The following is a 10,412-nucleotide window of genomic DNA, read 5'->3' as shown; positions in this document are numbered from 1 at the left end:
CAATTCAGTGAGATGGATCCATGTCCTTATGTAACAATTGAAAGAATTGAACAAACTGAGTCTCAGAGGAGTGACACAATTTGCAATGTGGTATATAAATATTTAAGAACAAGGCTTTAGGCATCTGACAGATCTGAACTCAGATTACGTCTCTCCCACTGTGTGACCTTCAGCAAATAGCTTCACCTCTCTGAGTTTCAGTGTTCTTAACTGTACAATGGGTGAATAAGATACCCGATTCATAGGATTAGTTTTTTTTTCTTTTTTATTGAGATATAATTGACATATAACATTATGTTGATCTCTGGCATACAATATGATTCGATATACATATAAATTGCAAAATGATCACCACAATTTGTCTAGTTCATATCCATTACCACAATAGTTGCACTTTTTTTCTTGTGATGAGAATTTTTAAGATTTATTCTCTTAGCAGCTTTCAAATATGCAAGATGTATTATTAACTATAGCCACCTGCTGCATATTACATTTCCATTACTTATTTATTTTATACCTTTTGACTACTTTTACCCGTTTGGCCGCATACAAGCAAATACTTAACTACCTACTACTAATACAGGCATACGTATAAGTTTTTATCCTTTTTTGAAACAAATGGTAGACTACTATACACTTTCTGAATCTTACTTTTTTTACTTAATACATCTTAGCAATCTTCCTATAAATATACCTGAAGAACTTCTTCATTGTGATGAATAAAAATGTATTTAACAGTCCCCTTCCGATGGACATCTACGTTGTTTCTGATCTTCTGCAATTACAAACAATGATGCAAAGAATAACCTTGTATATGCAGCATTTCTCCCCCATAGGAACATAACGTTGGATAAATTCCTAGAAGTAGAAGTGCCAGGTCAAAGAATGCATGCATTTGTAAATTTCACAGCTGCTTCCAAATTGTCTTTTGTAGAGTTGTGCAAATTTGCACTGCTGCCAGGTACATATAAAAGTACTTGCTCTCCCGTGGCTCCCAATTTTGGGTTTTTGCCAATCTAGTAGGTGAATAATGACATTTCCTGGGTAGTTTTAATTTGCATTTCTCTTTTTATGTAAGTACAACATTTTCATATATTTTATATTTCCATTTATATCTTTTTTTCTATCTGTTCACATCCTTTGCCCATTTGTCTTCGGATCGTGAGTGTGAAATAATAGAAAACATATATATTGGTCTCTGTTCTCAGTTCCTGGCTCAGAGCTCCTAAAACCCTTACAATTTCATAAGTGATAAGAGCACTAGGAGCATCCTTTGTTCTAATACTTGGTTTGATTCTGCTTCCTGATGCCAAGTTTCTAAATCCTTTGGAATTTCTTGGGTGATACGAATGTCTTTTGTTCTAATGAGGGAACTCTTGGTGGGCTCCTGGATGAGAGCTAGTCACCAGAAATTATTCAGAGCTTGGAATTTTCAACCTCACCTCCCATTCCTCACCGAGGGTGGAAGGGGTAAAAAGGGAATGAATGGTGGATCATGCATATGTGATGAGGCCACCATAAAAATCTCCAAGGTACAGGTTCAGAGAGCTTTCAGGTTGGTGAACCTGCAGAGGTGTGGGGAGAGCAGCATGTCTGGCAAGGATGTGGAAGCTCCGTGCCCTTCCCACTTACCTTGTCCTATGCATCTCTTCCATCTGGATGTTCATCTGTATCCTTTATCATAGCTTTTTTAAATAAGCATAAACAGTTTTCCTGAGTTCTGTGAGCCCCTCTAACAAGTTAATCGAACACAAAGAGGAGGTCATGGGAACCTCTGATTTATAGTCAATGAATCAGAAGCAGAGGTGACCAGCTGGACTTGGGACTAGTGCGTAAAGGGTGGGTGAGGGGGTGGTCTCCTGGGACTGAGCCCTTACCCTATGGGAAGTGACACTCTCCCGCAGTAGATGGCATCGGATTTGAGCTAAATTGTAGGACACCCAGTTGGTGTTGATGAATTGTGGCACACCTGGTGTCAGAGTAAAGTGGGGAACAAAGGCAGAAGGAAATGTAGATAAAATTAAATGTCCTTATAACCTGCAGCCCATTGACAAATACTTGAGGCAGGCAGAGTATAATGCTCTTCCAGGAAGCTCCCACGGTCTTAATGTTAATGCCTTGCTAGAGGGAAAAACAACCTTAGTTTGACAATAGCAAGGCCTCCAGGATCTTGTGAGTCTTCTTTAGCATATGAAAGTCCTTTTGGAACTTCCCTTATGCTTACTTCCCCCAACCCCAAAGTACATAATCAGTTGCCCCTCACAATCCCAGCGCAGCAGCTCTTTCTGCCTAGGGGTCTTGTCCTGTGCTTTCATAAAAATCACCTTTTTGCCCCGAAGATGTCTCAAGAATTCTTTCTTGGCCATCGGCTCCAGACCCCAACAACACTACTCCAAAAACACATCAAGAATGTTGTGAGTGCAGTAGTGGTGTCAGAGGAATGGAGAGACATGAAGTGAGGGTTTTCTAAACACCGGCTCTTTCTCTTACAGTTTCCTAATTAGTCATTTGTCTGGGACATGAGTTGGAAACGTTTCTCGCAATTTGTCTTGTGCTTCTGAGATTGCATAGTGTTTTCCTTTGCTCTTTCCTTCTGTAGAAAGGGCATGAGGTTGGGTAAGCCACTGCCAAAGCTGTAAAACTCCAGGTTACTGCTGATTAGAGCTCGTGATCTTACTAGAAAAAAGACTGTAATTTCTACAATAATACACACCAAGTAGTAGAAAGAAAGTACCCAGTTGTATGTTATGGTTTTATTCTTTTTCCTTAAAAAATAGAAATTTGCTATTAAGAAATGATTTGCTCTGAAGTGTGAACTTTATAAGTTTCCTTGAGATTTGCACGTGCTTTTTTACTAAAAAGAACGCCTTTGGATTAAAGAAAAAAAACTTAAGAGAAAGATACTAATCTCTTATCTCAGACTAGAATGCCTATGATTTTTGCCATAATACTTGGACCACGTGACCTTAGAAAGCTGCCACTAGAGGATTACATTTCACGAGCCAATTTTTTAAGAGGTGAACAAACCCCTTTAGGTGTTGATTTGAAAAATGAAAGGTAGAAAGTGACAACTTTGTGACACCATTTAAGAACGATAGGTGGTTTTGATAAATTCAACACTTGTACTAAAGCCCGGCTTGGGATCCCATTTAATCATTCTAAAATCTATCCACGAAGAGCTTCATGGGTGCTTTTAAGTTGAGGGAGGTTATGACAACATCACAGCATGTCACTTGGCAAGTTAGTGTGTGAGAAATATTTGCTGGTTGACTGGTATACTTTGCTATGTATAGTACAGTTTCAAAGAATGGCAGAACTTTCTCTGAGGAAGTGAAGAAAAGAGCTATTTCCTGACCTCAATTTATTAGTATGAGATTTGTACATAGGTAATGCTAGCATCCTTCTTTCCCCTCAAACACTAATGGGGTGAATTCTGAATCACTTAAACTGATCGTTTGACATAAGGAACCGTAGCAGACTCTTCTAGTGACTTCTCCACTAGAGATGGTTGCTGGGCCCTCCATCTCCACCCAGAGATGGTCACTGAAGTGCTCTGTCTGTGCTTCACAGCAGCTGGAAGGCAGCTGGATATATGGCCCACATGTCATGCCTGGCCTCCCTCCCAGATTCCAGGGATTCCCACTTAGCCTCAACCAGGAGACCGTGAGCCAAACTGGCAAGAATACAAGAGCCATCATAACCTCCCACCTCTCATAACTCTAAAGTTGGGGCAATTAAGACATTAAACCCTATCATAGCAAAGTATGCACAGAAGAGGTTAATTCTGTGAAAAGTATAAATTATTCTTTTACCCTAACATAGATGTTGAGCACTTGCTATACACCAGGCACTCTTTAAGTTTAGAAGGTCCAGCAGTGAATGAGACACACAAGATCCCAGCTGTCATGGGAGAGACAGAAAATATATACAACATATACACAAACAGGGTAATTTGCGGGACAGGCTGACTTAGACCAACTAGTCCAGGAAGGCTTCTCTGAAGGGTAACTTTTGAGCCGGGAATTTTAGCGAATGAAAATGAGCCAGCTGTGGGAAGAGTCAGGGAAATAAGAATATAGGAGCAGGGACCAATGAGGGCAAATCCCCATATCCGAAAAGGATTCATAGAAAAAGTCAAAGAAAGGGAGAGGGCATTTCAAATCTTATATTTAAATACTAGACCACCACTGAGCCAGCTTAACCTTCCCGTTATATAGATACATAAACAGAGATTCAGAAAAATTATTTTCAGAAGACCACATAGCTTGGGCAACATGAATAAAGGTCACCTTCTTGATGGCCAGCCAGCTAGCTCTTCCTACACCATGATGCTTCTTGTATACACTCCTACATATCTGATGTTAAACTTCCATAGATACACTAAATCTGTGACATGACTCCAGCAAAGAGGCAGATAACATGATTTAGCTATGGAGTTGGAAAGAACAGAGAAAAGCACTCAAATGCATATTAACCCGACTTCCATTTAGAGAGCTACCTACCTAGTCACTCAGGATTCTCAAGCACCATAAAAGCAATTCTAAATGATACTTAAAAAAAAAAAATGTCACTCAAAAGTCCCAAAAGAATGATGGAAAAGAGAATGTTGGCTAGGATGGTTGTAAAACGGTCACTTCAATCTTGTCAAAATCAAGATTTCAAGGGAAATCTTATGAATAACATGGAGCTGGGGGGAAGAATATACATATATGTGTGTGTGTGTGTGTGTGTGTGTGTATATATATTACATATACAGTTGTATATGTAATAAATATAATCATTATATATATTATATTAAAGTATATGAAAGGCTGCTGTTATGCCCAGCAAAGGTCTGGATGGGCCTCTTGGTGCTGTCCATTAACAGAACGTAAGCAGTGTTCCTGATTACTGACAGGAACCAGGTAAGAAGACTGGCATGTGCTTGCTGATCTTGTGGGCTCAGCTTTCCATCCACATACATTCAGGACTTAGATGCTCATAGGGCAGTGCCCTTCATCCCTGGACTTTTTTTTCCAGACTCTCCAACCTCCTCTGCCTCCCTTCCCCCAGGAAACCCATCCCTCAGAGCCTCAGCTTCATGCTGCCTGAGTCCAATACGGCCAGGCAAAGATCAGCATCTGGAGAGGGCAAGGTTGACTTTTATGAGGGTCTTCTAGAACCTTCACCAGGGGTTGGGGGGGAACATCTTCAAGACAAGCAAGTCTTCTGGGTGCTACTATTGTGCCTTCTTACTAAATGCCTTGTTTGCATTATTATGCTAAAGGACACTCTCTCCTTTCCACTGAGGATGAGAAACAGAGAGAAGGAAGGAAAAGGACCAAGAATCTCAGCCTGCCTCATATGCACATTTCAGCCTCTAGAACAGCATTCAGTGCTCCAGCTCTGTCAGTCACTGCAGCTTTGGTTTACACGAAGAATTTCCTCCCTGCTGGGTGTGTCTGATGGAGGCCTGATCCTACTTAGGATTCGGCCACCCTGGATCTAACCGCTCATCACCTGGGCCCTAGAGGGAGGGGAATTTTGGAGAATCCAGAAGAGTTAATCTTATGCAATTCTCAGAAATTGGTATTCCCTTTGTAAGGGACCAGTCTCTTTCTCTCAGGCCAAATTGACAGAAAGGGATCCAAGAGGCAGTCAAAAAAGTAAATTGTTGAGACTGTCTTTTAAACCACATCCTGCAGTTTGAAAATAAAGCGCCTTATTTTTAGAATGCCAGCTGAATTGTTCCGGCTCTGCCCCTGCAGTTTCAATAGTGGCCCTGGGCTCTAAAACCCTGACCTTGAAAAGAAAACGTTTACATTGTAAATGCACTGGCACTATGAAGACTATTCTATCATGGAATAGCCAATGGAGGCTAAAAGTTCAGAAGCGGCTTTGTCCTTTCTTCTGAAAGGCCTAATCCGCGGGGCTTTCACAGTGACAAAATCAACTCTTAGCAGTAATTGTGCACGGGTTCTAGCTATGAACTTGCATAAAATCTGAAATTTCACACAACCAATCCTGTTCTGGGGATTTTACCACCCGTCATTGGGAGATGGAGCTTCTCGAGGGTTTTGGAAGAAATCAGAGCGTGCAGGCCCTTAGGTGAGCAGACTTGCTAACGAAATTCCTTTAAAATCATCCCTGGGGCACCTGGGTGGCTCAGATGGTTAAGCGTCTGCCTTCAGGTCAGGTCATGATCCCAGGGTCCTGGGATCAAGCCCCACATCGGGCTCCCTGCTTCTCCCTCTCCCTCTACTGCTTCTCCTGCTGGTGCTCTCTCTCTTTGTCAAATAAATAAATAAAATCTTAAAAAAAAAAAAAAATCATCCCTTCTTCCCAAACACAGCACCATGCTTGGTGGAGCTGGCCCTTGAGGACTGCAGAGGCACCCAGGTTCTGATATGATGGCTTCAAGAAAACAGACTGTTTATTTCAGATATCTGGAGTCAGCTGACTAAGGCACTCAGATATTCTTACTGTTCCAGAATTAGGCAGGAGAAGAAAAGACTCACAGTGGCTTTGATGGCTGACTCTAGGGCCTCTGCTGGAGTGTCAGGGGGAAGGATTCGGTCCACCCTGCCCAGTGGGTGAAACCATAGTCAGTGGGTAGAACAAACAGGAGGAAGCTTTCAACTCATATTGGGGGTGGGAGGGGACTCCCATCCGGTCATTAGGACTGTGAAGCTAGAACAATCCAAATCTAAGGGCCACTATCCGTTTGTCATTGGAGATGCCCAAGAGTTTAACCACCGATGACAGCAAGGACTCCTTCATTGATGAGCCCTGATTCTGGCTCTCTCTGTGGCCGTGACCGGCATCACAGCATGGCCCACATGGCCTCACAGGAACAGCTTTGGAAAATGGGATTACATGAATACGGCAAGACCAGGGCATTAACTTCTCCAAGGCCTCCGATTCCTCAGGAAGTTCTCCCTATGTGCCAAGGCTACTCCATTAACTCATTTAAACTACACAGCGACCCTAAGGAAGCAGGTACTGTTATCATGCCTACTTTACAGATAGGAAACTAGGGCCCAGAGGTTAAGTAATTTGCCCAAGGTCCCAGAGAAAGCAAGTTAACAGAGGAGGGAAACTTGGCTGTTATTCCCCAGAGTTTACTCTTTTAATCTCTAAATTCTTCTGGCCCAGAATGACCTCTGCAGGCTCACTGATATGTGGTAATGGGATCACAGCCGTCTGCTGTATCTGCCTCCCTTAATGGGGCTTATTCCACTGACATGTCCGAATTCCGCTGATACCAATTTTGTAATTTCAAGATCTCCTCCCCTCCCTACCAGACTTTGAAAAACCTCAGGTTTACCTTTTTTGGTTGATAGTAGGCCTTTCCATCATTTTATTTTTCAAATATACCTCCCCTCCAACACACACAGCATCCAACACCAATACACTCAAAGCTAAGGAATGAAAGATTTGGTGTCAGTTGAATTGCCTCGGTGTTATCAAATCAAAAAGAAATGAGGCCAAGGTAAATACATATATTTGTGTATGTGTATATACATATAGATTGCTTTTGTGTCTTAATGTTTTGTGTTCCAAATAATTCTTGGTTGAAATTGAAAACAAAGGGAATACTAATATAACAGCTAACACTTACATAGTGTTCTGTGCCGGGCACTATCCTAAGATTTTTTTTCTTATATTAACTAATTTAATCCTCACAAAAACCCTATGAGGTTACATAGTATTATTATCCCCATTTTAAAGGATGTGGAAACCAAGACACAAAGAACTGAGTCACTTTCGAGTTCAGTACTTCAACAAGTTACCTAACTAGCATTGCCATGGGAGAGAGGACAGTGGGCCAAACCAAAGTAATCTTGGGAGAGGTACAGAAGACAATATTAATTCAAGAGACATCACATAGGAGTAAATCAACAGCATCAGAAATGGGTGACAAAGGAGAAACACCAAGATAGCTCCCAGGCTTCTGGTTAGCCCAGCTACTTGCCATAAACAGGGAAAATTTCACCTCCATAACTCTGTTCAGCCTTTTCCCTTTTATTTGGAATGCTTCCGTGTTCTTCCTTGACTTCCCAAGCTATGAAATCTAATTTGTAACCCCTTCTCTCCACTCTACATCAACACTCCCAGGTGCACTCGCTACTTGCGTCCAGCTTCTTGTCTTCATCTTTCTTCTTCTACCTTTTGAGCTTTGTAGAGATAGAGAGAGAGCATCGTAAAAAGCAAGGTGTCCCAAACTTTAGCCATTTGAGTGTCAATTTTGTGACTTGTATAGTCATGTCTGTGTTACTTTTCACTTTGTTTTGTATTTGTTTATTTTAGGATAGCTTTAGATCTACAGAACATTTGTGAAGCTAGTACAGAGCATTCCCATATTTCCCACATCCAGGTTTCCCTGTTATTAACATTTTAGGTAAGTATGGTATCTTTCTCACTATTTGTGAACCACTATTGGTATATTATTACTAACTAAATGCCATAAATTTGGGCGCCTGGGTGGCTCAGTTGGTTAAGCGACTGCCTTCGGCTCAGGTCATGATCCTGGAGTCCTGGGATCGAGTCCCACATCGGGCTCCCTGCTCAGCAGGGGGTCTGCTTCTCCCTCTGACCCTCTTCCCTCTCGTGCTCTCTCTATCTCATTCTCTCTCTCAAATAAATAAATAAAATCTTAAAAAAAAAAGCCATAAATTTATTCAGATTTTCTTAATCTTTTTAATTAATGTCTTTTTTTCCTCTTCCAATATCCCATCCAGAATACCACATTACAGTTAGTCATCCTGTCTCCATAAGTTCCTCATGACCATGATAGTTTTTCAGACTTTCCCTGTCTTTGATGACCTTGACAGTTCTGAAGAGTACTGGGCAAGTATTTTGTAGAATGTCCCTGAGTTGAGATTTGTTTGATGGTTTTATGATTAAAATGGGATCATGGGTCTGAGAGAGAAAGATCAAAGAGGCAAAGGACCATTGTCATCACATCATATTGAGGGTACATGCTGTCAACATGATTTTTGACTGTTGATATTGACCTTGATCACCTGGCAGGAATGTGTGTCAGGATCCTCCATGGCAAAGTTACTCTTTTTTCTCCCTGTCCATATTATACCCTTTGGAAGGAAGTCACTATGCACAGCCCACACTTAAAGAGTGGGGAGTTATACTCCACCAATTTGAGGACTGGGTAACTATCTACATAAATTACTTGGAATTCTTCTGCATGAGAGATTTACCTATTCTCTCCCATGTATTTATTCATTTATTTATATCAGTATGGGCACATGGATACTTAGTCTATTCTTATAACCCAATACTATTTTATCTGTTTTTGCTGCTCAGATTGTTGCAGCTTTAGTCATTAGGAGTTCTTTCAGTTGGTTCCTATGTTCTTTGATATGCCCCCAATATTGTGAGTTTTCTCTTTTTTCTTAAGCACTTCCTTACTTTCTGACACTATAAGAGGCTCCAGGCTCATCTCATATATTTCCTGCCCCAGTCATAGAATAAGTCATTTTTCTAATGAGCCTTGGTTCCTTTTTTGAGAATGATATTAGGAAATAAGATCTGTGTTCTAGATGTGCTCATTGTTACTGGGTATTGTTTGTCACCCCTTTCAGCTGACAGAGCAAGGAAATATATGTGTGTATATTAACCTGAGATATACAGATATCTATAAACATTTCTATATATAACCATCGGTATCAATTTTAAGCTTAACATGAGTTCATACTGATGTCTCCAATTCTAATTTGTTACCATAGAAACTATTCTAGCCTTTTCCCTTGCCTGTCTGTATCCTGCCACTCCAACTGTGAGAAGCCTGGTTTCCACCACCCACCACCCGTTTACTTCATTATTCAATTCCCATATACATGTTAGCAGTATCAGAATTGTTAGCTACCCCTGTGGGAGATAACTTTATCAACTAAAGTGCAGCACTTATGTGCAGTTTCTTCTGCCTGTAGTCTTACAGACTCCACTTTTTTCCAGTTACTAGGATCAGTACATTTCCTCCCACCTCCTTCAATGAGGTTATTTCAAACACTTGCAATATAGTTAGATTGTTTTATAATATTTTCCATCCCATCCTGGTATGTCCCTTGTCCCAACCTCTTAAATGATTTTTTTTTTTTTTTTTTAGACAGAGGGAGGGAGAGAGAGAGGGACAGAGGGAGGGAGAAAGAGAGAATCCCAAGAGGCTCCATGCCCAGCACAGAGCCTGATGCAGGGCCCAATCTCACAACCCCAAGATCGTGACCTGAGCCAAAATCGAGTCATATGCTTAACCAACTGAGCTACCCAGGTGCCTCCAAAATAACCTCATGATTATTTTTAAGTGGTAATGTTAATGTTCGCGCTTTAATGTTTTGTGGGTTTTGGCATATACATGGTACAATAACAGTATTATTCAGAATAGTTTCACTTATAAAAAAAAAAATCACAGGTGC

This window comes from Callorhinus ursinus, unplaced genomic scaffold (assembly GCF_003265705.2).
Source record: "Callorhinus ursinus isolate GAN/ISIS: 27379988/994484 unplaced genomic scaffold, GSC_fseal_2.0 scaffold4, whole genome shotgun sequence".
Taxonomy (NCBI): Eukaryota; Metazoa; Chordata; class Mammalia; order Carnivora; family Otariidae; genus Callorhinus; species Callorhinus ursinus.
The sequence above is the reverse complement of the archived record's forward strand: the minus strand, read 5'-3'. Positions refer to the sequence as shown.